Genomic DNA, 26,547 nt, shown 5'->3' with positions numbered 1-26,547 from the left:
ATGGTTGTGAATCAGTGCTCAATGAAATGAAAACGATTATAATGTTGTAGCCAAGGAAGGGTACCAATGCCTGTCTTGAATAAAGTTACTCTGACATTTGGAAATAAGGCTTTTTTCCACGTAAGAATATTTCTTCAGAGCAGTTACTGAAGGCATCGTGCTGAGACTTCTGGAGTGCGTTGATGGTTTATGGCTTGAATGTTTCAGTTTGCTGTGGGTTTGCCTCTAGAACGTGTCCAAAGCAGAACATTCATCACAGATGGACTGTGAATTTATTTGCTTGTTTTACTTCTCTGCAATGCCAAATTGAGTCATGTTCATGGTAGTCAACAGGGAAGGTGTTTCCTGCCTACAGACATCTATTGTACACCAAGGAAGTGATCGATAACTTTCCATTCAGAGAAATTAAATAAAACATTAGCTTAGTTGCTAGCCAGCCAGGGAAGCATAAGCTGTACGGACTGATGGCAGCTTTAGAAGTTAAACTTTTTCTCCAGTGAGCAGATTGTGTGCAGGTGCCAGCTTTGCTGAGCTCTCCTCCACTATTTTATGCATTTTTGGGTGGAAAGCAGGAGGTGAGAAGCATGCAGGCTGCACTGTACATTTTGCTTTTTTCCAGATCGTTTCAGGGAGGTTACGCTTTTGGGGGAGGGGGTGTATGTACTTCTGTGACCTTAGATGTTTCTTCCCCTTTGCCTTTTGCCATTCTAATTGCTCATTAGAAGGCACAGAGAGCCATTCACCAGCATGATGTTCTATGAAACACCTAATGACTTTCAGCTTTTGATTTATGGGCACAGCTTAAGTTACACAGGGACTTGTGTCAGAATAGGCCAGAGATAAGCTTACATTTATCTATAGAAGTTAAGAGATAATTATGTAAAAGTATTACATTTTAAAGGAAACAAAGACAGACCTGTGGGAAGTGCATTTTCACAGCATGTATTAGCAAAGCCCAATCAACCTCCTTGTGGGAAGACAATTAACAGAATTAAAAGTTGGAATTTTAATTATCATACAAATTAAAGGGAAATTAATCAGCTCGTATTTGGTGACTTGACTTGGCTTTGAGCATAGCCACTTGAATTTTATGGCAAAACTTTGATTAATTGAGACACTGCATCAAAGCATGAAGTCCTGACTTAGGTAGCACTCTAATGCCTGCCTTGCTCTCCATCTGCTATCACCAGTGTGGGAAGCAGCAAAAAGGAGATGCTGCAAAGCAAAGCCTTTGTTCAGCCCACCAGCAGCCTCCGAGCCCTGCCCTGTGATTCCTCTGTGTAAGCTGGGAACTGCTTTTTCATCACTTCACCCAAGCACAGCAGGTTGGATTTTGTTTCCAGACATTCACAAGAGAGCCAAAATCTCGAGTGCTCCTTTCTCAGAACATAGCAGAGACAGATTCATATTGTCCTACATAGAATTAGGTGCTCACGCTTTGTCTTTATTTATCTTCCTTCTTCTTCCTCTAGTATATATCTGTTGTTTTGGGGCAGCTAATCCTGAAGAAGAATGGTTTTGCTGTATTTGACACTGAAAATCAAAGGAGAGCTAAAGCTGTTTCTCCATATCTCGGATAAAATGAAACCCAAACACTATACAAAAACCAAACATGCTGTCTTTGTTTCAGCTGGGATGGAATTGTTTTCCTCGGTGTGCCTGGTATGATGCTGTTTTGGTTCTAGGAGAGAAACAATGTTGGTAACACACCGATGTTTACAGCTGCTGCTAAGCAGTGTTGTACAGAGCCAAGGCTGTTCTCAGCAAAGGGCCCAAGGAGCTGGGAGGGAGCAGAGTGAGGACAGCTGACTTAAACTGGCCAAAGGGGTATTCCATACCATGTGACATCATGGATGGGAATTCATCTTGCTCTTTTCCATGGCTCAGGGACTAGCTAGCCAACAGCTGGGGGGTGGAGAGCAATTGCTTGTGCATCATTTGCTGTATACGCTACATATATATATCTATATCTATCTATCTATCTGTCTATCTATCTATATATATCTATTCATAACTATTTTCCTTTTCCTTTCCTTCATCTTAGTAAATAGTTCTATCTCAATCCACAGGTTCTACTTCCTTTTCTCCAATTTCTTCTCCCCAGTCCCACTGGGAAGGGGGGAGTGAGTGAACCGCTGTGTGGTGCTGAGCCAACTGCTGGGTTAAACCACAACATGTGTCCTTGAGTTCTAACAGAAGGCACAAGCAGATTGCTGAAACAAACTAGACTAAGATTTTATATGGTCTCAAGTTAAAAGTGGGAACTTAATTGTGATGTTTGATTTTAGTTTGGAGCTCATGTAACAATGTAGGAAGCTGGAGAGATGTACTAGAAATAAATGTGTGCTAATGAGGAGCCTAGTAGCAGCTTTCTGTGCTAGTTAATTTGCAATCTATGTGGAGATCTGCTGGCAAGCCTACAAAATGAGATTTTGTGAAAGTAATCACCACTTCAAAGTCTAGAGATAGAGCCATAGGAGGCAGAAACGTGTTGTCTGTTGCATTTCCATTTTGAACGTTGTTTAGAAAGTTGATGCTGTTGCTTCCTACCTGCTGAACAGGGGAAATGCTCTCCCCATCAGAACAGTTCTGGAATTCAGTATTTTAGAAGACCAACAACAAAGTCTAATTTCTGCAGCTGTGCCAACTATGCAGGCTAAGACAATGCTGACCATTTAGAAAGCAACACAAATATTTTATGGATATTTGACTTAACTGCAAAAGATTTGGTCCATTTGCCAGAAGTCCAAGGCCAAAGAAGCCAGTAAGTATGAAGCAGCACCACATCCAGAGCATAAAGTAGGATGCAGGCTGATTGGATCTGTCTATCACATCATGTGTGATTTTAGGATAAATCCTTTGGCCACCTACACAGGTGCACAAAACCTCCAAAATAACTCAAACACTGTGTCTTTGGAATAATGTGGTGAAACAGCCCATGACAAGAGTGCTGTGTTGTTTCCTGGGGATTTCTAGTTCGTTTTTTTTGCGTGGGAAATCCCAGAGTACCAAACATGGTACTTGGAGCTCTGCTGAGCAGAAGTGAGCATCTTTGTTTTCTCCTCTCTTCTGAAGAAAGAGTTGCAAGAAATCGATCCCACAGAGCTGAAGAGGCTGATGTGGAGCAGGAGGAAGTTAGCAGGCTGGGGAAGCTCCTGGGATTTACTTCAGAGCAGGTACTACACAGATCAAACTAATTACTGCTTATGACTGTCAGAGGGTTTGAAAGGATGTGAGCTGCACAAAGTCATCAATTCGCTTAGTGGTCAGTTTATTTTGTTGAGTGAGACTGAAAACTAAACGTTCTCTTGTCAAAAGTACAACTGTAACTGATTTAGCGTGTCCTCTGAGCAGACCATGGTTGTAAAGCTCACCCGGAGGAGGTGAATGAGGTCCTGCAAGAACTGAGTACAACAACACTGAAGGCTGGTGGAGGTGGCACAGCCCCGGTGCTGCTCTGAGAACCGTGACTGGTTCCAAACAAGCGAGTGCCAGGCGTGAGGCTGTCAGCTCCACCTGGGGAGCACAGGAGAAGTGGGTGGAAGGGCCCTCCTTTTTCTTCTTTGAAACGAGAAGCCACCAGTGCCCTTGCTCGTGGAGCAGGGAAGACGGCATCAAACTCTTGGCTGCCAGCACCGTGTAGTTGCACTTCAACACTGAAACTCATAGGGTAGTGGAGCACATCCGAATTTATCTCCTAGGCTGCAACTCAACATTTGGGTCCTAGCAATCCCTGGACATTTGAACTTCCTTCTGGGACGTGCAGTGCCTTGTAGCTTCCTTCCCACTGTGGTCTGAAGATGCTATCTCGTGGTAAATCTGGGAATGAGATGCTTACAGCATTTGAAATTCCCAAGTTGCAATGAGTAATTGGTCCTTTTGATTTATACACACTCGTAATGTTGTGTGTGCGGGGTCACTTAACTTGCACTCTGAGAACCAGGGGGAATCTGACTCCTGTGACTTGATTTAACCCAGCTGGCCAGCTCAGCTCCAGAGCTGGGCCTCTGCTGAAGAAACAGATGCTGCATTTGAGCATAAGTGCTCTGTGGTAAATGGAAGTGTTTTTTTTATATATATATATTAAGTACTATTTGACTTTGGAAGGATGTGGAGTTTACTTGAAGCAAGACATATGTGTACCTAAATGTCAAATTTTGAAAACACGCTCAGAAAACAGGAAAAGAAAATGCTAGCATAAATGAGAAGCATTATAGTTTGCCATGGTTGGGACTTGATTCTAATTTTCAGGGTGACTATAACAAGAGTTTCCAAAACAAAGTATCTGTGTGATGACTTTGCATCCAGGCATATGTTTCCCATTAAAATAATCTGCCCCATTCTACACGCTGCATAATGAACTCTATTTTTCCAATGATGATGAAAGTGGTAATTTTCTTATCTTGGGATATATGTCAAAGGGACAAGAATTCTGTTCTGGGTAACTACTTATTATCAGTAATTCATTAAGCACTGACTTTTCTTCCCGGTATCATTTTCTAAGATTTCACATTATTTCACAGATGCAACCCGCTTTGGAGTTTTGCATTTTTAAAAGCGGATCTAGTGAAGTGCCTGGTCTTGCCCATTCTTGGAATATTAAATAGACCCTAATTTCACTCAGGATCTCAGGATTTCGTTTCCCTGGCTATGTTAATCGTTACACATAGCTGTGCTCTGAGGCCGTGCTTTCATGCTTGTTGAGTAGCACTCTGTTAGTTTGCCAGGTCTTGAGATCTGAAACCTGGTTTCAAGTTGTTACTAAAATGGGTTTTGATCTCCAGGAGCGTTTAATGGGACATTCACCCAGGGCAGGCAGGGGGAGGAGGTCTGATCTTGTGAACAGAGACAGCCAGAGCCCTGGCTAGGGGAGGAGGCAAAGGCTCTTACAGTGTCGGAGTTCTGTCGAGTTCTTGCTATAACTGCCAAATTAACTTGTTCGCCATAACTTTAATAAAAGCCCTGGAGAGCTCAGACTGATGTAGGGCAACTTTTAGCTGCTGTGAAAAGGAGGCTGTTGTATGATTTGTAACCAGTTTGGAAATGGAAATTAAGCTTGAAATGCTCTGCTTTCCCCGCGTTTGATTCAGGTGTGCATCAGTAGATGCCTTTCTCCATAATACTTTTCAAAAGGAATCACGGTGCGTCATGATTGAATGGGGAAATCTGTGGTCAAAAATGCAAGAAAGATGCACCAAAGGATGAAAGCTTTTCGTCTCAGCTGTGAGGAGCTATGAGTGTGAGGCTGTGTCTGCTGCTAGAGATTGAGATGTTCGTGGTTACAGACAACAGCCAGCGCTCACTGCAGAGCACCATCATACAGTTGAGACCAATGCTCAGCTGGCAATCTGTTGATCCTTGTATTTTGGAGGAATCTGCTCTGATGTTATCCCCTCCAGCTGGACTTGCTTTCCTAGGAAGCTTCAACACCGGGCTGTGCTGGGGACAAATAAGTGCTTATCAGTACGCTCATTCTGGCTGTCTGATGGGGCACAAGGCTTTAGTTCAGAAGTTATGCTTTAGGAGATTTCTGGATGATTTTAGCTCAATGAGAGCTTCTGTTGAAATTTGCTGTTTTGTCAGTATGTCATTTCATTGAGATTTGGGCAGGCCTGTCAGTAACTGAGAAATACATCTTCTAGGTTAGGAGTTATTTCATCTTTGTCAGATCTCTGTAACTGTGTCCAAGATTATTTAATCTCAAGCAAGATCAAAGCATTGCACTTACACTGCCATCTGACTGTATTCCTTGGGTGGGATTCCCCTACTGGTACTGAATAGTGGAGGTGTACTGCCATAGAGAATTGTGGCAGGAGAGCATGAGAGTAGGCCTTGAAGACATAAAGACATAATTTTGTCTTGTCTAAGATGGTGGGATGAAGACCTTTAATACTTTGAAAACGTGTGTCCTGTTTGTGCAACTTGGAGTAAATCAAATCCTGAGATCTACACCTTGTCTGTTTGCTCATGTTGCTCCCTCTTCATCACTTGGGAGTTTCTGCCACCTCCTCCCCTGAATATTACAGTGTACTGTAGTGTCCAAAGCTTTCTTTTTGAGAGGTGTGTTTGGAAGTCAGATAAAAAGGCAAAACAGAATGGTGGGATATGCTTTAGTTAATGGTGTTTGAGGCTATATCTGAAACCCATATGCTGCATCAATTAGCAGCTTTATACAGGACCCTGATTCTACTATGATTGTGACAGATGACTGCAATGGCTGCAAGCATGTTTCTCCATCACAGTTAGCCATGGCCATGAAAATCTGTGACTTGGAACCCTGACAAGATACGAGTCCATTCCACGTTCTTTTTCAGGAGTCCCCATGCAGCATGCAATTGTGTTCTCTTCTAGATAATCTGCTCTCACCTGACCTATAGATGGAAGCTGTTTGCTTTGTGTGTTTTTTTTTCCCTCCAAGCTCGCTCTTGGTCCACCTTTGGTGTTTTCCATTTGCAGTGCTTGAGAGCAAATAGTGCACGAGGAGGTATGTGGTTTGCCTTGACCCTGAAGAAGGTTCTCGCTTCTCTGGTAGGTACTGATAGGAGTCTTCATAACTTCACTGTAAATTGGAGTGACACTAATTTGTTTTCAGATATATGCTCCTGTCTTAAAGGTTCAGGTCAGTGTGTGCTGCTTCTGGCACGCAACATGACTTTCTAAACCCAATGCTGCTTCTTTATCATTGCGCACTGGAATGTGGTGTTTTCTGAAGTCCTCCAAAGTCAAACAACTTGATAATGGGAGCACTATTGATTTAAGTTGTATCTTGATGCCCGGAGCTGTAAACATGAGGAGCAACTCGATATGATTTGTGATTTCTCTTCTGTTCTCTATCATTAAATTCACTCGCGGCGGCTGTGATGGGAATCTGACAACTCCCCTTACTCTTGTCTGCATTGCCTTGAGATACATATTTCCTATTCTTCATTCTTCAGAGGCGTAAAGCTTTCAGTGAGTTGTCTGAGTGGTGAAGAGCAGTTACTTGTATTGCCTATGTACTAGAGTAAGCAGCAGACATGCAGAGCTTCTGATGCAGTGGAATACTGTCTTGTCTTTAATGTTGAAAGAAAGCAGAGGCCTCCACCTTTTGCAGCTCTTATTTGAGTTCCAGCAGGTTTTGTTTTTTTTTTTATCAAATTCAGAACAAGTCGGAAAGGCTTCAGTGCCACTGTGCTGATTGTAAGCTCGCACTGCCATTCTATTAAAGCTAGTGAGAATGGAGATGTAGGACCAAGAACTCTTCATATAACCATAGTCCTATGCCCATAACCTAGTCCTTTGCTACTCTTTGCACCTCTGCTTGCTTCTGCCCAAACCAATAGGTGTGGATAGAGAAGAGGGAAAGTACTGTGAATCAGGAAGAACGGGGATCCAGGGGAAGTGTAAGTCACAGTTCAAGTTTCCCACCCTGGAGCCACAAAGCCTCTCTGAGTTCTGAGATTAAGAATAACTTATTCATTAGGGAATTAAAGGATTCGAAGTAAAAGTATGAATTATCTTTCTCCTCTAGTGGGAGGTCATACATGGTAATTTATAGCATTGAAAGAGAGGTGAAAAACACAGACGTGTTAACTGTTGGTTAATTGCTGGTATGTTGGCTGCCTGTGACACCTGCCTTGATCTGTTACATCTATCTGCTTTCTGAATTTTCAACACCTTTAAAAGCCCCAACCTATGGTGGAAGTTGAGAGAGTTCTGCTCCCCGTTCAGTAGAAGGCAAATATTTTCTGCTAAGAGATCTGTGTGATCTCATGCTGAGTTTTCAGATGGACATCCCATGGTTTCCATATATATCTTGCTTTTAGCCAATCACATTTTGTGCACCTTGTCCTAATTTTATTTAAACAACTTTTATTTTTTTCCCTCTGTTAGATAGCCCAATCATGAAACATTTAACCAAATAAGATGACAAGGGGAAAAGCATTCTTAAATTCATAAATTTAAGTTAATCTCCAACTGTGATCTTAGTGATTGTCTGAACAACGTGGATAAATCACCTATGCCAAGAGCTGGTGGGATTTCTCCTTTATTTTGGGAGTGTGCATTTCAGTATTTTTAGCAAGATTATTACAAATAGTTTCTGTCAATAGCCAGAAATTGTCTAATGATATACTTTCCATTTCTGCATAGAAGCCAAAGCATTCCTTTCTCGACTGCTCGTCTTAGGGGTTATGTTTGTATGATAAACAGAACATTATCGTAATTGTCAATTTTGCTCGCACTGCAATGCCATGGAAAATGGCTGTATTTTCAATATGACTGGGAATTGAAATATTTAACTGAGGAAGCCAAGCGTAGCCTTTTCATGATTATGTTATAAGAGCCAAAGAGAGAAGATTAGCAGCAGTGAGAGTGATGTTTATATTGGAAGTGTGAGGGGCTACATATACTGGATTGCTCCCCACTTCTGAGCAGCTGATCCAAGGACAAAAGGTATACATGTCCCATATGTACTGGTTACACACTTAAACTGTGCTGTATTAATTACTTGGCAGTGTTTTATGTCAGGCTTATTGACAGGAAATTGCTTGGAAAAAACACCATTGTAAACTTAAGGCAAGCACTGAACTATTGGAAAAAGCAGTTGTTCCTCAGTCTGGTTGGAGTGGCCCCTGCAGCGTCAGGCTGTGTGCCTGAACGTCACGCTGTGCTGTGAGCAGCATCCCTCGTAGTGCTTGTATGAAATGCAGCTTACGCATTTTTGAGGTTTTTACAGGAAAGCATAACGCAGATTGTGTGTCTTGTGTATTTCAAGGCATTTAGAGAGGTACAGGAGATGAGAATCATGTCTCCATCTCCTTCGTGGGTACAGCAGGGTGTTCTGAGCAGTTCTTCGCAATGCAAGGTGTGAGAGAACAGCCGTAAGGAATGACACGTGTCTCCTTGGATGCTTGTTTCAATGCACTGCACATGGGTCCTGGGGAAGCCCAGAGCACCACTGGTTCCAGCAGCAGGTGCCTGCGAAGCAGCCAGAGCCAGCAATGCCTTCAGGTGCTCACAGTGAATCTGAAATAAGTTACTAAGATTTTGATCTACGAATCCTCCCAAAGGATTTCAGGAGAATCCTCCGTGGAGGACACTGGTAGTCAGAATGAACAAAAGTCAACGCCGGTTTCAGGCACCTTCCAAGCACAGGTTGATTAGTTATCTCAGTGTTCTTTCTGCTCTAAGCTACGAAATTTATACCCTGAAACAGTCTGAAGAAAATGGCTTCCTTCAGAGTATGACTTGTGGCTGATGTGTAAAAGAGAAGGGAAAAAAGCGCGGTGAACGGTCTGATGTTTTTTCACAGGAGTATCCAGGGATCAGTCTGACCTTTGTTAAATATTGGTTTCAATTCTTTTCCTCCTGAACTTCGCTGCATATCAGGCAGTCTCCTTACTCACATCTGTCCTTCAGGCATATCCCTTCCCTTGGAACTAGAAGATGGTTTGAAGCTATGATTTTGGTTTGCTTTGGTATTTGTAGCATGTTGCCTCTGTTTTCAGTTTGAACTCCTTTTTCTCCCCCTTCTGTCAGTGATTTCCCTGAGTCTGATGGCCAAGCTTCTCCAAGACACATCTCCTGCGTGCTTGTCCTACTTCCTCCCTAGATAACTACATCTGATGAGCAGAAAAGGATGGATAATTGACTACTGAATCCTAGTTTGTGAAGATCAAGGTGGTTGCTGCCTGGCCTACCCTGTGCTTGTCAAACAACTCTATTATTACAGGCCTTATTCAAGCCTATGATCAGATGAGTTGTGCTGAGATGGAACCTTCTGCTTCACTGAACGTATTTTGTGCTGCAGGGCAAGGCTTTGTCCACATTGGCAGTACAGGTGAAATATCCACTGACTTTATATTCTGGAGCCATCATATTTTTTTTAGTTCTAAATCTCATTTTAGAAACTGGTAAAAAGGAAAATGTTGAAGATAATTGTGTCTCAATAGCCAGTGCTCCTAGTGAGTATATCTAGAGAACATGGTCTAATCCTTTGTCTGACAACTAAAGACTTTGAAGACTTATAATGAATTACAGCCAATGTCGGCCTATTTCTGTAGCATCTGTGAATATTTATCAATGAATGAGCACAGCATTGCTAAGGACTTGTTTTGTCCTTATTTACGCCTTGGTCTAACTACAGAAGGCAATGATGGCACTGTTTTATGCTTTTATGCAGGCGTATGATGTGTATGTGATAGCAGCACTACTCTGTCAACTCAGTGTTAGTGCCTTCATGGATACGTGGTGAGATTTACGTAATAAACTTCTAGACTTGCTAATGAGTGGAAGCTGGTTTAGGACTGAATTCTACTGATCTGCTGCTTGATGCAGGAAGTTTCAATGAATCCTAATGAAGATTTTACAAGCAAATTTTTTCAAGTTTTGTTTTTTTGTCAGTCTGGCCTTGTCCGAATCAAACCAAACTTCACTCTTCCTCGTCTGTTTAAGCTGAAAGATCTCTGGGGAAGAGAACAAAGACCTCTCTGTGTGAGGTTTTGAGGCTGGCTGAAAATTAGTTCATGCAAATTTTAGACAGCCTCAAGTGTCTGCCTTCTGTGAGTAGTTCAAAACCACCTCTTCTGTTTCCTTGGGGAAAATGGTAGAAAATCTGCTAGGTTTTAGGTTAGGAAGGCTGTGCCAAAGGGCTTAAGACTTAATACAGAAAACCAGATGCTTCAATAGGATAAGCAACTGGTCATCTCCAGCCTTTCAGATCTTGGCTTGGATATTCCACATAACAAATCTTCTGCTGTTTCCTCATACCACACCGTTGGAGGAGCACAGCAATGGATGGACTGAGTTAGGAAATTCCTGAATGATAAGCTACTAAAATATCTAATCCAGAATTATTGGAGTGGATGAGAATTTGGGTGAGGTTTTATGATCCTGTGTGTCTTCTGTGGTTGTTATACTGACTTACAGAGGAGAATTCTTTCTCTGACTCAGAAGTGCAATTTTCTTTTTGCAGGAGATCATTGTTAAAGGTTGGCACTAATGAGATTTCTAAGAGCTGGAGGTGGTCAGTGTGGGGGAAGTACTTAGTGCTGCTCTTGCTGACATGAGCTGCTTTTGTGCAACAGTTCTTGGAATTGGAATTTTTGGTCTGTGAGTCCATCTTCTCACCAATTTCTTGATGATAACTATTTTTTGCAGGCTAGCCGTTTCTTTCTCAACCTAAAAATGTCTTCTTTAGGGGCTTGTTTTTTCTTCTTGACCTTCTTGACCTTCACCCCTGTTACCCTGGAGCCTGCTGCTCTTGGATTCCAGAGCCAGCATCTCACAGGAATGCACGGCGATTCTCTCTGCCTGCACAGAGCGTTCCTTGCAACTTTCAGAGTCATTAGACAGAGTAAATTACATATTACAGTATTACTGAAATACAGCTTTGGTGAATTAGCAAACAGTGTGGTGGAGAGGGAATCCAAACTGTCTCGAAACAGAACACTGCTCTCAAAGGAGTTCAGAGCCTTTGTCTGTGTAGAAATGCTCATGAAAGAGGAGAAGCTGCAATGTTACAGCTCTGTCTTTACTTTCCCTTAGTATGAGAACTCAGATCTCACGCATCTCTTTGGAGCTATTTTATTGTGGAGTGTTTTTGCCATAGAACGACTGGTAGAATAGTCTCTGAGCAATGCATGCAGCTGCTTCATGTAGGGTGGTCTCTGGAGCTGCAGCCTCTCATGGGAAGGAAAGTAAAATATATTCCCTGCCTTGAGGTTGAAGGGAACAACAGTCTCTATAGAGCAAAACATCAGTTCGAGGCTGAAATTCCTTGAAGAAGCCTTTGTTACTCTCTTCTGTTCTAGAGCTGTCGTATTTGAAAATGACAGAGTTGTTGAAAATAAACCAGGTTCCACAGCAGGCTCTTCCTTCGTTAGACTTCTGTCTCAAGTTATGCGAGCGAGCTGCCTACCTTTAAGCTATTGCCAAATCATTTTGATTTACTCAATAGGATGTGAAGCAAAAGTCTCTGTTTCTCCTCTTATGAATAAGCTACTTCCATCCCTAGCTGACACCTGATGTTACAGAATACGCTTTCTGAATGCTTTTTCTCCATAGAAAATGAGTGCAGAGGGAAGAAGAGGCTCTGGTCTCCTTGCTTGCAAACAGAATACAGGTGGAGAAATAAATTGTCTTTTCAGAGCCTATGGTATATTCTGTGCAAAATTTTATGGCACATTTAGCAAAGGAAGAACCTGGCTTGTAGACCAAGAAAGATTACTGGATGCTTTGAACTCTTTGAACTCCAGCACGGTGCAGTTAGGGCGGTGGAAATGGCATTGGTAATTCAGGAGATGAAAGTGCATTGCCTTTCCTACACAGACATTGTTCCCGCTCCCTGTGAGAGATTTCAGCATCTCTGCACTGTCAGTGGTTCACTTATTTGTGCACTGGGAGGAGCAGAGGAGGAAGGGAGGGAGTTAAAGCAGTTCAGTGTATACAGAAATCAATAGAAAGACTCCCATTAACTTCAATGGATTTTGAATTTGGAACTTAAACTCCTGCTATACAGTCTCTTCAATAAAAGACCTTCTGTTTTTCCACTTAAATGAGAGTCCTTGAAGACTGAACTGAACTTCTCCCTAAAGGTGCCTGTGCTGTGGATTTATTACAGTTGTGTTAGAAGCAGCCAGTTTGGTGCTTTTGATACATTAACAGGCTGCCAGTTGAATGAGGTTGTGTGTTTGGGTGGAAAAGAAATCCAGAGATGTGCTATAGACAGTGCTTGGAATGGTAATTAGAATGGCAGTTCATTAGGATTAGCAATGCAAAAAAGGTTCCAGTTAATGAACAATGAAAACATTTTGGCAGTTTCAGAGTTGATATTGCAAGGATGCTCTTGCTGCTGTAATTTAAGCATCTAACGTGACTGTCCATTATCAGCTCAGATTTTGAGAGGTTTATTATTCTATCAAAGCATTAATTCTATGCTGAGAGCTGGCATGGAAGACAGGCAAGTAAGTTGCATTATGTGTACTTTATATATATTTAATGGAGATTGACTTGAAAGAAGCCACTAGCCAAGATTCTTCAGTTCCAAATGAAAATTCCTCCTCTTCTGTCTTAACTAGAAGATCTTGGGAGAGACTGCATGGCCATGACCAGATGCTGCTTTTGGAAATGGTCCTCTTCAGTTTATCTGCAAGCACAGCTCCAGCACGTCAGCATCTTCCCAGGATGGGTCTATGGAAGATGCTCATGAGCAATCCACCAGCTGTGCTGAAACAGGCCTCTGACAGGTTTTGCTTTTAGAGGTAGAAGAATGTAGGTGCTAAAGCCGTATTAAGAAACAGAGAAGAGCATTTGGTGGCTGCTGTTTGACTTCTCCACTGTTGCCATGGAAGACACCTTTGCTTCTGACGTCAGTGGAAGCAGTGTTAGCACTGGGCTGACCTCCATAGGAATGTTTCTCAGGGGAAGAGCAGAGGATAACAAGGTGGGTGGGATGATGGCTGCTGACCTGCAAGGCTTCTCCACGATAGTGAAGAGCTAGGCTTGAATCTGGCTCTGAGTCAAGGACCTCAGACTATTTGGTTATTTGGGCTTCTTGATAACTGTTGAACGAACTTGGTTTTAATCTAATATGAAAACAAAAATACTTCTGATTTTTCAATTGGCTCTAGTCAAAGTCTTCTTAATTTGGCAATCACTAGCACAGGAAAACAAAACACAAGTACTCCAAAGTAATATTTTGTTAAGTAAAATCAGGGTTTGTTCTATGGAACTGAAATATCTTGAATTTGGAGTGCCTCTTGCCTCTTATTTCCCAGTCTGAATTTTTTTTCATTGATTACTTCCTTCCATCTTTATTGCGTGTGCTCTGTCTCATGGAGCTTTGAACCAACAGTCCTGCGTGCCTTCCTCCTCTCTGCAGCAGATGGTGTGGGCAACCTGGCCCCATTTCCACCATCAGTGAGCAGCTTAAAATAGTGCCAGGTTGTTGGCTGCTGTAGATGCCTGGTGGTGGTTACCGTTTAGCTGTAGAAAGTGATGCTCCCTGACAATTAAGCAGCACAGTTGGTATTGAGCACATGTGAATATTTTCATCCAGAAAATGGTGGGGGTGTTTAATCAGTGTGACTTTCTTGCTGTGAAATTATCTGTGAAAACGGCAGCTTGACCTGATGCTTTGGCAAATCGTGCACGTTATTCCCCTGGATGGTTAATTCCAGTCAAAGGAGTTACTTTCCCCCTGATGTCAAAGGTGTTTGTTCCATCCCTTACCAGTTGTCTTTCCATATTAATTACTACGAAGGTGATTGTTTTATATCCACAGTTTGGATTAGATTTGACTTGAAAATGGAAACTTGCTTTTATTATTCACACGGGTCACTAGGTGTCAGGTTTGATTTGGTTGTGCTATTGCAGTGTTACCAAGGAAGGAGTTGGTCCTGGGCTGGGTTCCTTCAGGTGCTAATATTGTTGGGAATTTTGTACTCTAAATTTTGGATCCCTATTGCAAACTGTTGTATGCTGGGAAAGACACTGGAGGTTTTTGTCCTACGTTCCTTCATTCCCCTCTTCTGTGGACTGTTCTCTTTTCTCATTGCAGACAAGCCATAAAGAGGATCAGTGCAGCACAAGGAGATTTGGCTGTAGTTCTGGATGAGTAGAAGGCAGACATAAGAGTGTTACAGCCAGGCTGGTTTTGCACTGTTTCTCCCAGCAGGAGAAGAAGAGGTGGTAGTTTAGAAGTAATGAGGGGATATGGGTGAGGTGGAGAAAGAAGATTACAGATAGAAGACAGCGCCTGTGAAACACACAGATTAGATTGCAAGCTATTGGCCTGTAGCCCTGAGAAAAAGGTGTATCAAAAGAATCAATCCTTTGGAAAAGCCAGGGTGAGCACCCAGCTCGATCTCCCAGTTTAGCACTCGGTGTCCCAGGTACTGTGCCTGCCAGTTGCACGTTGTTATTCAGCAGCTGATGCAATACAGTGAGCTTCAAATTGCTGCCACATCACTGAGTTACGTGTTACAGTCATGTCTCCTGGCCTGGTCGAACCCTGGCTTAACTTCATTCAATTAATGATCCTCTACAGCCACGGGAGATCTGTGTGTCATGCTTTTAATGGACATTTTCACAGACTTATTGAGAAGTGCAGATGCACAGTTCAGTTTTGATGTATGGATTTTGCTTACAATGCTGTATATGATATGGCTGTCAGCTTTATCAGTACTTGGTTCAGTGATCAATGCAGAGGGCTCAAACCATGTATCTAGCTAGTGGTGGAGCCTGGAGCACCTCCAACTCCTTCAACGAGAGCTGCCAGATGGTGACGTGGTTGTGGGAGATGAGAACTGAAGAGAGAAAGGTGTGGGAGTAGCAACCCTACTGTGTGGGGATGGGGTTGACTTTCTACCTGAGAACTGTTTCTGACCTGACATCCTGTGTTTTCCCAAGGGTCTGTCGTAACTTCATATGAATAGTTTCTCCTTTCAGATGGCTGTTGTGATGCTTTCAAAAATGACAGATTTGATGCCTGAATGGCAACTGGCCTCTAGAAGACCTGGTCCCAGAGATGCCCCTGGAGTGTCCTGTAGGGGCAGCCTTTAACAAGCCATTTGGCTGAGCTCTGTTGTGGTGGTTCCACTCGTGCTCTCACTCCACACCCCTTTTGCACTCCTCCATCTGTTAGGAGCAACACATGGTTGTTTTCTTTGTCAGATTTCTGTTCACGCTGGACATTGCAAGCCTACAGCTGCAGGAACAATACTGTGGCTCTTCTAAGCTCTGTTTACGGTTTACACCATTCTATTGAGTTTGTGTTTTGTTGCCAAAAGCAAATGCATTAAGATAAAGGATGCTTGCTGAGAAAAAAATGGTATTTAGTAGATATGCTAATTAATATCTAACAGCTATTTTCTTTAATGAATTTAAGTGCAGAAACATCTTAGCTATTTGAATGTGCTTAATCAAGTCACACCTCCATTTCTTTTGCAAATTATATTAGAGATAATAGTCAACGTGCCAAGCAGATTTTCTGCTATGGAATATGCTGAAATTTAATGAAAATATAACAACTATTCTATTGAATAGTTTAGTAGCTTATTTCAGACACTTCATTTAATGTGTTAGCAAAATAAATTGTATGCAATTGTAAACAGCAGCCTCACAGTGTGTGTTACTGATTTAACAATAGGATTTAGAAAACATGGGAAGTTAAAAGGATAGGAAGCAGACTTGAAACCTTTCAAATTGAAATGGTTTCAGCTAACCATAATGTCCAATGGGATTCCCTTTCCTGAGTTTTTGTGGCTTTTAGTTCTTCTCTGTATCTTTACTTTTCCTTTTTTTCCTTTGCCATGACAATTGCTACAAACTGGCCATCAGTAAACTAAAAGCATGGTAATACAGATGGACTCATAGAATATTGTGAGCTGAACCCACAAGAATCATGGAGTGCAACTCATGCACTACATAGATGTTAAATAGGCATATACTTTCGTGCTAGTGATGTGAACGTAATAGTTATCGGCACATCCTTCAGAAGTGTGTCAGGATGCTCTAATGATTAACTTGACCCTCTTAAGAGGCCTAATCAGTAAGAAGTGATGGCAGTGGGTTCTCAGCAAAACTGAGAGCTGGCTGAGGTCTCCCATCTTTGTTTTGGTCTGGGAGCACAGCATGGTTTTAGAGGAAAATCCTTTAAAATCCTGATGTTGTAGTCATTTGCAAGAACTGGAGGATCTTGAGTAAGAATGGACCATATCTCAGTGACTTGCTGCACAGCAGCAGGTGACAGCTTGATCTCAGCACTGCAGCAGCACTGGCACAGGCTGCAGGGAGCTGTGTTTGCTTTACCTGCAGCTTGGGAGTGCCAGGCCATGACTACATGTCTAATGCTGCCTGGCCACAGCTCTGCACTGGGTAACTGTGTGTATGGAGCTTATTTGGATGCGTGTCATAACCAACTCACCTGAAGCAGTGACAGAGTCTGCCTGAAGATGCTGAGATCTGCTTTACTGTTGGATGCTGATTTTCTAGATGACAGGACAGCTATGCCTAACTGCCTTGGAAATTCATCTGGCATTCATCAGAATAACTACACATTTGCATCCTGCTAACATGTTTGCTGTATAATTCCTTTTCTCCACGCTGTTCCTGCATTCAGAAATGCATCCAACAGTGCTGCTTCAGCCAGAGCTGAGGGTTATGAAAGGCTCAGGAGCGTGGGTGACAGGGTGTGAGTTACCTGCAGAGCAGCAAATGCTGGGCCCCTGCTTGTCCCTGACAGGGCAGCGCAGGCCTGTGTGCTTTGAAAGATTTTTTCCTGTTTATAAATTGAGGAGAGAAACTGGTATGGTGTGATAAGGACATGACTGAGCTGCGCAAGCAAGCGTTTTCCATCTCCCCTGGGCTCCCTTGTCAGCACTGGGTGACAGGCCTGCTGCTGGTGGTGGCTTGGGGCATTTGGTTGCTCAGTGTGCTTCTCGTCAGGAGAGCCTAAAGCCACCCATTTTGCTGAATATGAGTCTTTGTCCCCACCTGGTGACGGGACGGTTCAGGTGGTGCAGAAGTGACCCTCAAATCCATTAGGCAGAGCCTGTGTAGAAGATCTTATTTCTCTAAGAGCCCATTCTATATCGGTGTCTGGGTACCTTGGGGGCACAGTCCAGCCCTGCTAAACTCCTGTCTCTTTCACTGCTGAAAGAGAGGAGTCAGATCCTCCTGACACGGGCTGTATGAGCTGTATGTGACTGTGGTCACCTACATGCAGGTTGCACAGAGAGACATTACACATTTGTCATGGTGACAGGGCAGCCCAGAGATGCTGCTGCACATCCCTCAGTTACTTTTTCTCTCAGCTGGGCTATTAAGCTGCTGCTGTACCCTGGGTGATTCCTTCAATATCTATGTGACAGAATATGCTCTGTACAGAGACCGTTTCTAGACTTGCTTCCTTTGGTCTTGTGTGTTTCTTCTAAAGCTGCACTCAGATTACATGAACCAGCATTAAAACGCCTAGTGCTATTCTTGAGAGATCTTACATCAGCAGAGCACTTTGCAGACAATTCAGAACATGATGCACATCATAAAATCACATTATGTCTACTTACCTCATGTGAGAGCATTACCAGTAGGGATAATGCTCCTGCAACAAGTGAGCTGAGCTCAAGGTTACTTGGTTTGCTGGGGACAGAGGGAAGAGTGAACCATGCAGACCTACTTTACATCACACCCAGACTTGAAACTTTGAAGATTTTAAAAACAGGAGGCGTCACAGAGAACAAGGATCTCTACCCAGTGTCAGATTTGTGTTCTCTGGCAGATTTGGAAAGAACTCTCTCTTAAAGCTCACTGTCTCAGACACCAGTAGATTCTCTGTATTTCCATAATGGATGTTTTCTTTTTTTTCAAGAAGCCCATTTGCTTTGCTGGGTTTTGAGTGTGAAGTTTTGGACCATGGGATGAATGCAGTGCAGATGTGCATGCCCAGGTCCTGCTGAGCTCGCCTTGCTTTTGAACCAGGGAAACAGGCGCTAGTTTGCCTTGCAGGTGTAGATTTAGGCTTGTTGTATGATTTCGGGCTTTAAAACTAGGTATATTTGTGCTTGTTTTCTCTGAAAGCTTGGTTCTCTTGGCTAGATGATACACTTCACATGGAGGGATGGTTAGGACTGGGAGAGTGGCCAACCTGGGTGTGTAAATACATCTTCACATGACCACCATGCTCAGGACAGAACAGCTTCTGACAGGTGGTTGTTTGACCCCACGCATAAGCTGGAGGTCCCAGTTTTATTTCCAGTCTTTCATAGACCTCTCAGTGATCTGAGTCGCTTCACCTCCTTAGGGATTGTTTTTTTTTCTTTTGGCTATTTGTGGCATTTTATTTAAATCAGGATTCTTCCAACTCTTCCTTAGAGGAGGCTGCTGTGAGGGCTGAGTGGATTGAAGAGGGCTGCGAAGATCAGGTTATATGAGTGCTAAGGGCTTGAAAACTTTTAAAAAAACAACATATGGAAGAATTTTCATCTTGTTGGACTGAAACTTTCATAAGGATCACATGGGCTTACTTGTGTGGGGGCAGCTGCTTTATGAGGGCGATGCAGAGATTTAGAAATGTAGTGGTTTCTTATGTGCCTTAGGCACTCCTGTGCTCCTGGGGTTCCCTCTGCGAAGGGAATGCAAACCTCCACTAAGAAGAGCTGTACTTGCCAGCTGTATTCTCACCTCTTCTGGCAATCCTGTCATGTTGTATTGGCTCAGGAGCCTGCTCCACCAATACCTCGGGGACAGAACAGAGAAGAACACGAAAGCCATTAACCTTTTAGGGCACATAGGGGTGGAGGAGCCCAGAGGGCAGAGAAGCTGTTCTGAAAGCAGAGAGCTCAGTGTCTGTGGAGCCCAGGTGCTGCAATGGCATCCAGAGCTCCTACCAACCCCTCTCCAGCATGCTTTCTTAGATTTTTACTGCAGTGTTTGTGCAGAGATGTTGTCTGCTAATTGCTTTTACAGTAACTGCTGCAGTCTGGAAAAGGGAGTGCTGCTAAGACATCAGTGCATATATTGCACAATCATAACTAAAGGTTGTTTTTATTGATGGGATTAGTACTTACATTTACACTCAGATGTATTGGACATGGCTCTATAATCTCTTGTGGCTGGAAAAGAAAATCTCCTATTGAATCTTTACTAATTGGGGAAATAGTTCAATACATCTGTATAACACCATAAAACACACTTCAAAAATACATATCCAGTTAAAAAGAATTCAATTTTACTTTCCCTGCTACGTGAAGTAATACCATTCCTTACCAGCAGCCCAATTGATTTCACAGGAACTGCTCATAGAATAATGCTCGATGCATTAAAAGTGGCATTCATCTTTGAAATGATTTCAGCTTTTATAATGATCTTCTCCTTATATATTTTAAAGGAAAAAAAAAATCGCTATCACGTGTGTTCAACAAAACAGCTCAGTTAACTGAGCTATGCATTCTCTGTATTAATAGAAAGCAAATTCCAATTTGTAATTAAGCCTCGCTGAAAATCTGACTTTGTCTGGAGAAATGTGAGGTGTGGAGATGGAGCAACTGTTGTCTGGTCAAAATCAGATTGCTCTCTGGAGCAGCTGCTGCTTTCAGGTGCTCATGCAGGGAGGGCAGGTGCTGAGCTCCCAGTTCTTCAAGGCCGGTAGCCCAAGCTAGGCCGGGTAGGTTAGCTCTATCTATCATGGCATGCATGATAGGAGATAATCTTGCATTGAAAATTATTGTAATGCAACATCAAAGGGAGTAAACAACAATTGAAAAAGCCTTTTGAGGTACTCCAGTTACCTGTACCAGATTGGTCCCTTAAAATCTGCTTGCTCAAAGATCTGAACAGTGTGTAAGGATTGAGCCTACCTGAACCCAGCGCAATGCTTACACACTCAAAGCCATCCTTTAAGTTGGCAATGTATGATATATCCATGGGTAGCACTGCAAACTTTGGGAATTGCTCACCGGTTTCGTATAAATCTGTTAAGTTTTTGTAATGCATGTGCAAAAATAGCAGCAGCCAGCAGGTAATGGGAACAGGAGAAATGGATTAGGAAATTCCAGACCTAAAGCGTGCTATGGAGAGAGCATAAAACACATTCATCAGGCTTTGACCTTATGGGTACGTGGGAGACAGGTCTTGCTCAATTCTATTAGAAATGATATGGGTCCAAACTGAATTGCGATGTACTGATAAAGTGCAGTGCAGTGTGTGAAAAAAAAATGGACTGGCAGAAACTGTATGAAGTTTGCAATTGGAAGCAACAGTGTGTTGGGCAAAGCCACAGAGTGATGTGAGAGCTCACCTCTGCTCAGCATGATCTATTCCACTGCAGTTAGTCAGGAATTTAGCAAAGCGGCTTGTATGACTCCTCTGTGGGCTTCAGTGAAACCAGCAAAGTTCCTGGAAGCTGAAAAATGAATCATTTTCCATGGTTCCTATTTTATGGTCCTACAGAGTCTTTCCTTAGTTGCAAAGGAGTGTTTTATATAGGAGTCCTTTACAGTTCATTAGGTGGTTAAGGTGGAATTAGGCAATTTGTAACGTTTAAAACCTGCACGGGGTTCAGAGGGAGCAGAAAGAGGCAGTTTTGATATGAGCTCAGTAAGGAGCTTTAATGAAATTAGTAAAGACAACACGGTATTGAATCAGGCTGTGGAACTCATTGCCGCAGGGAGCTGTTGAAGCTGGGAGCTCTGGAGATCAGCTGTTGATACGTATTTCAAAATATATTCACTGTTGTGCTGTTAATTTTCTTAGAGGGCTATAAAACCACATCCTATGATTTTAATGGCTATCATGTGAGTCAGTAGATATTTATGGAGAAAAAGAAAGACCTCTCATCTTCCAGTTGAAATTTCTTAAGTTTTCTTCAGAGGCTTTCAACAGGAGCCTCTGAGACCTTTAGATCCAGCCTAGTTTGACAGTGCTATATTGAACATACATGTCACCTTTCATACTTGGCCTATGAAAAGCTCTTGATTTTATAGAAAACCTTAAAGTTTCTGCAGTTTCTGCTTCACTGAATGTGTGCCAGCCTGCTGCAGTTTCACCAGTGCTATGGCTCAGGAGCCAGGCTGACAGTGAAATATGGTTTTCCCAGAGACCCTAAGTATCACTTCTGGTACCCGGGAAGACCGTGCAAAGCAGCAGTTAGTTCCAGCCTTTTACTATATTAAGAGATATAAATTACTACATTTTTTCCTATTTTCCTTCACTTTATACGTCTCAAAGCTAGGAGAAACTTGAATTGGCTTCAGTGGTAGCTTTGCTGGTTTGTACTGGCAGTCTGTGTTTCTTTCAGGTGCAAACCACCGAGTGTCCCTGAGTCACATCTGTTTCCCAGGTTGTGCTGTTGATAACGCTGGCTAGTGTTTAATTGTTTTGCTTTTCTGGAGGTGGAAACAAGAATTCCCTACTACTCATCTGTAGTTTTTGGTGGTGCCAATCTCTGAGAATCACTAGGTTTAATACGGGATACTTGGAAAAATAAAGTTGTGGGTGCCTTATGTAAAAACAATAGGCAGATTGCTCTGTTTGTTTAGGCTCTTTGCTCTGTTTGTGTTAAGTAGGGTCAGTGGAGCTTGACTGATGGAGTCATGAGAAGCTAAATATTGCCAAGTGTTGGAGCTTGGCAGCTACACGTTATTGCTGTGCAGCTCTAACCTAAGCACATGTTGGATGGACCTTAGTGGTGAGGTTTTGTGGGTTTTCATTCAAGACCTTGATTTCCATTTCTGGTTCGAAAGAATGTAGGAGGGCTTTGAGGAGCTTGCTATGCTTTTACAAATGCAAGGCACTTACAGTGGAGTATGTCAGATAAAGATGTACTCATGATGTTCAACAAAGTCAGGTGCAAGGTCTGGGTCATAGATGACACAGGTACCTACTTCATGAAGCACTTTGCTGAGATCTTCTGCATGGAAGTTCTGTCTTTTCTATCTTTTCCCTTACTGCTTATATGCTGTGCTCTGAGGTGGCACTGAAATCACTAATTTTGGATCAATTACGAAGCAGAGAACCGTCAGATCCTTTAGTGTTTCAAAAAATCATCTTTCTATCAAGCTACCTTTTTGCTGACTCTCTATTTGTTCTAAATATGGTTAAGCACTACTTTGCATTGAACACATGTTCCAATGAAGCATGGGCTGCGTTCCAGTCAGCTGCAGCACTGCAGGTCTGTGTGGTGAGCAATCTCATCACTGTGGACCTTTGATGTGGAATATGTCAAACCACTATTAGCATCTCCAGTTATTTCATGGAATCACATCACGGTTGAGGTTAGAAGTGACCTCTGGGTCAGTCTGGTCCCATCCTGTCCTAGCAGAGCCACCCAGAGCAGGGTGCCCCAGCCCTGCTGCAGTTGGCTTTGGGAGGAGGAGACCCCACAGCCTCTCTAGGTTATCTCTCAAAATTTCTTCTGATAGTTCTCTGTAGGTTAATTGTCGATTTCTTTAGGTCTGATTCAATATTTATGGAGTTGTTTGACAGGTTCCAGATACAGTTTGCCCTAATGCGGACAGCTTTGGTTTCTCTCTTTCTCTCCTGGTGTACTGGGAATGGTTGCCTACAGTTGCCCTGGGTTGCAAACAGGCGCTCTCATCTTCCTTAAAGCCCTCTTCTAATCACTTGCAGAGCCTGGGGACATTTCATCAACACAGCAAGAGGAGATTCTCTATGGGGAGCAGTTTGCCCAGTTTGTATTGTTAAAACTTAATTAGTTAATGCAATTGACTCTGTTGCAATTATTTCTTAGCGATGTATAACAAGTAGCTGTTCTTATAGGCTTATAAAATGTTCCAGAGCTCCATTAATTTGTCCTTCATTAGCTATGTAATTTTGCTAATGATCCAGGATATTTAGAGGCGTTATGTCCTATGAGAATTATGAGTTCGACTGTGAGGCCTTATGGAAGAGTTGTGCACATTGCTACATCCCATATTAGTCCCAGAAATTCGTTCTGCCCTGCTGCATCTAATTGTATTTTTTCCTTCTGAATGAAGTAGAGTCATCTATTGATAAATGAATAATTATTTCATATGTGAAATTACACATTTAATAGAAGTTTGAAGTGCTGGTGTTAAATGATTAGATTTGTTAATTGTGTAATATTGCTGGGCATAATGATGCATTTAACCATTAACATTTTTCCAGTGTGCTGCCTTTTAAATTCTCATGTGGTGTATTACATGTGCTCGTTGCCTTTTTATCAAATGTTAATAATTGTAGAAAATAAAGATTAGAGTCTAGAATTGGAAATATCCTAACGGCAATAACAGGAGGAAAAATGGTGTGCGTCACTGCAGACCTCCATTGCTAGGTCAGGGTCTGAGATGTATGCAGTAAGTAAATCATTGTGAAAGTAATATTTCCTGTTTATTTCCATGGAAATTGCAACAGATACAAAGAGCACAGTAACACTTTGACAAAGCAAACTTTCAGCTACAAAACAGTGTTTTTCAGTGTAATCACCACCACTGGCTATGTGTTTTTGCCACTGATGAACAAGAGTCTGCATGCTGTGTTCCTTAAACACCTGCACCAGAGGAGGTGACTGCTGTTACCATTGCTGAAACGCACCCCCACCCCTCACTGCTGCATCCACTGCTTGGTCTCCATCAACGCTCGGCAAACGTAGGTGAATGTCATTTGGTGCCATTTTTTCTGAGTGTAGGGAATTCAGTTACACAGCTTTGCTCCATAGGCACAGACTGCCCCTCTTCTGCCATCTGTCACACAGCAACAACACATGATGGGATGGATACTGGTGGGAAGGTTCAGGCTCTGCTGCCATCCCACCAATCTGATGCTGTGGGCCATACTCTGCTCGGAGAAAGGACTTGCTTAGATGTGCCACACAACCACTCCTTAGCATTTTCATTTTCACAACGTATTATAGCAGAAACTGCAAAGAGTGAGGTGCACCAGGGCTGTAGATCCTGCTTCAGTCTGTCTGCAGTTTCTTTCAGCCTAGGAGGTTTGGTTGGGATGTGCCACATCTCCTTTCCACGGCATTGCAGCAGGATGAAAACCTACACGAGATCCCTACTTAGTTTCACAGAGCAGAGCTATCTCTAGCACAAGTACGAGAAGGTTTGTGTAGGGTGTGAGGCAGAACATGGCCAGTGAGGCGGAAAACCAGCAACTCTATGGCCTGCGCCTGCACCTGCAGAGGTATAACAAGCAAGATGGGCTGCAGCTGGGCTGGCCCTGCGTTCCACAGGGAGCTGTGGCCATTTCCTCAGCTTTGCTGCAGCACAGTGGCTGTGCAAGTACCAGGGTCTGACACAGGGCGTAACCAGGCCTTGGCCTCATTCTTCCCTGCAGGTGAGCTGTAGGTGTGAGCAGGGAGGTGCTGAGAGTGGGGCAGAACTGGAGGGAAGTGCCACATTTATATCCTCAGCATCAGCTCAGCCTCCAAATTTACCCTTGTTTGCAGCTTACACCTGTAGAAAGCTGATTGGCCTCTGTGTTTTGGGTGCAAAACGGTCTCCAGAAGGATTATCTCTACAGATACTGCAGTAAATCACCTTCCATAGATCAAGCAGATCAGGCAACATCACATCAGCATTAGACCAAAGTTGAAACAATCCTTAGAAAAGCCAGAAAAGCCTCAGAAACTGCCTCAAACATTATCTTTGAAAGGAAAGCCATTTTGCTTCGAGATTATCATCACAATTTAGATGCTGTACATTGTACTAGGATAAAGAGGGAATTTGACAGATGAGCTTTTGCCTCTGGAGCCCCCAGATGACTGGAACAAGCTTCCCTTTCAGCTTAAATCAGCAAACAGCATAATCTTCTTTAAGCCTGGGGTTTAAACGGCTGTTTGAAGGAGGATTGTGTAAAATCTATTTCCAGTAATATGGTTACTGGAGCTAAAGAGTACGTGTTGTTTTCATGAGATTTTGGATGACTCTGTGGTGTGTATTAAATTATTTTAAGATTGTGTTTTGCAGTTGATGGTTTTCATTTAGTCATTATGTAGATAAAGGAGCCAGTGGCTGAGGACAGCACTTTGATTCTTGGACATTTCTTTAAATGCAGTAAAAAGAGTAGCTGTCAATGCCCTGAGCAGTCCCTTCTGCTGGCTGGAAGAAAGGTTGTGTCCATTGTGCCCATCGAGAGTCACTGTCCAGGTTTCATTTTTTGATGTGTCTAGTATCAGCAAGAGAGCCACTGATCTTACTAAGTCAATGGCAGCAGCCTTTCCTCCATCAACGATTTAAGGGTGAAACAGCCACGGACTGAAAGAAAAAGTGCTGGGGGGACAGGAAATGGGGTTTGTGTCTTTTAACTTGATAAGGGTTAATTGAGAAGTGGCCAGCCCACCATTGGGCTGCTTTGTTGCTGTGTTAGCCACAGGAACATTAGTATTGCCACTCTCTTCCTGCCTGTTCTTTGTGGCAAATAAATGGCAATGGGGCTTTTAAACTGCATTAACAAAAGCTTGAAGAGGCTTAGAGTCTTTCTAAAAGAAGAAGCACTTCACGTAGAGCTGTCATAAGTTGTATTCTGCACAGGTGGTAGGCAAGAGGTTGATCTTCTATTTGAATCATAGGTTGCCCAAGAGTTTTTCTTGGTTTTCTGCTTTGTTTAAAGAGTTATCAGCCATCTGAGCAACTGGCTAACTGGGGCAAAATGGTAACTTTGCACATGGATGACTCCAGTGCATGCTCTCTGGGTGCCTGCAGCAAGTAATAAGAAATCCACATTATTGGAGTCTGCCTGCCCAATCACTCAGAGAAGACTGTCAGGTGAAGCCCCAGGGACTGGAAAAAGGGGGATATTACTCCTATTTTTAAGAAATGGAGAAAGGAAGATCTGGGAAATTGCAGGCTGGTGAGCCTCGTGTCTGCGCCTGGGAAGACCTTACTAAGATCCTTCTGGAAATTATGTCAAGACACTTGTGAGACAAGCAGGTGATCTGAAACAGCCAGAACAGCTTCACCAGGGGCAGACTGTGCCTGACCAAGCCGGTGGCTTTCTACAATGGCAGGATGGCATCTGTGGACAAAAGGAAGGGCAACAGATCATATAAACGTGAGCCTGTGCAAGGCCTTTGTTGAAGTCCCA

This window comes from Meleagris gallopavo, chromosome 11 (assembly GCF_905368555.1).
Source record: "Meleagris gallopavo chromosome 11, MGAL_WU_HG_1.1, whole genome shotgun sequence".
Lineage (NCBI taxonomy): Eukaryota > Metazoa > Chordata > Aves > Galliformes > Phasianidae > Meleagris > Meleagris gallopavo.
This window is presented reverse-complemented; position numbering follows the sequence as displayed.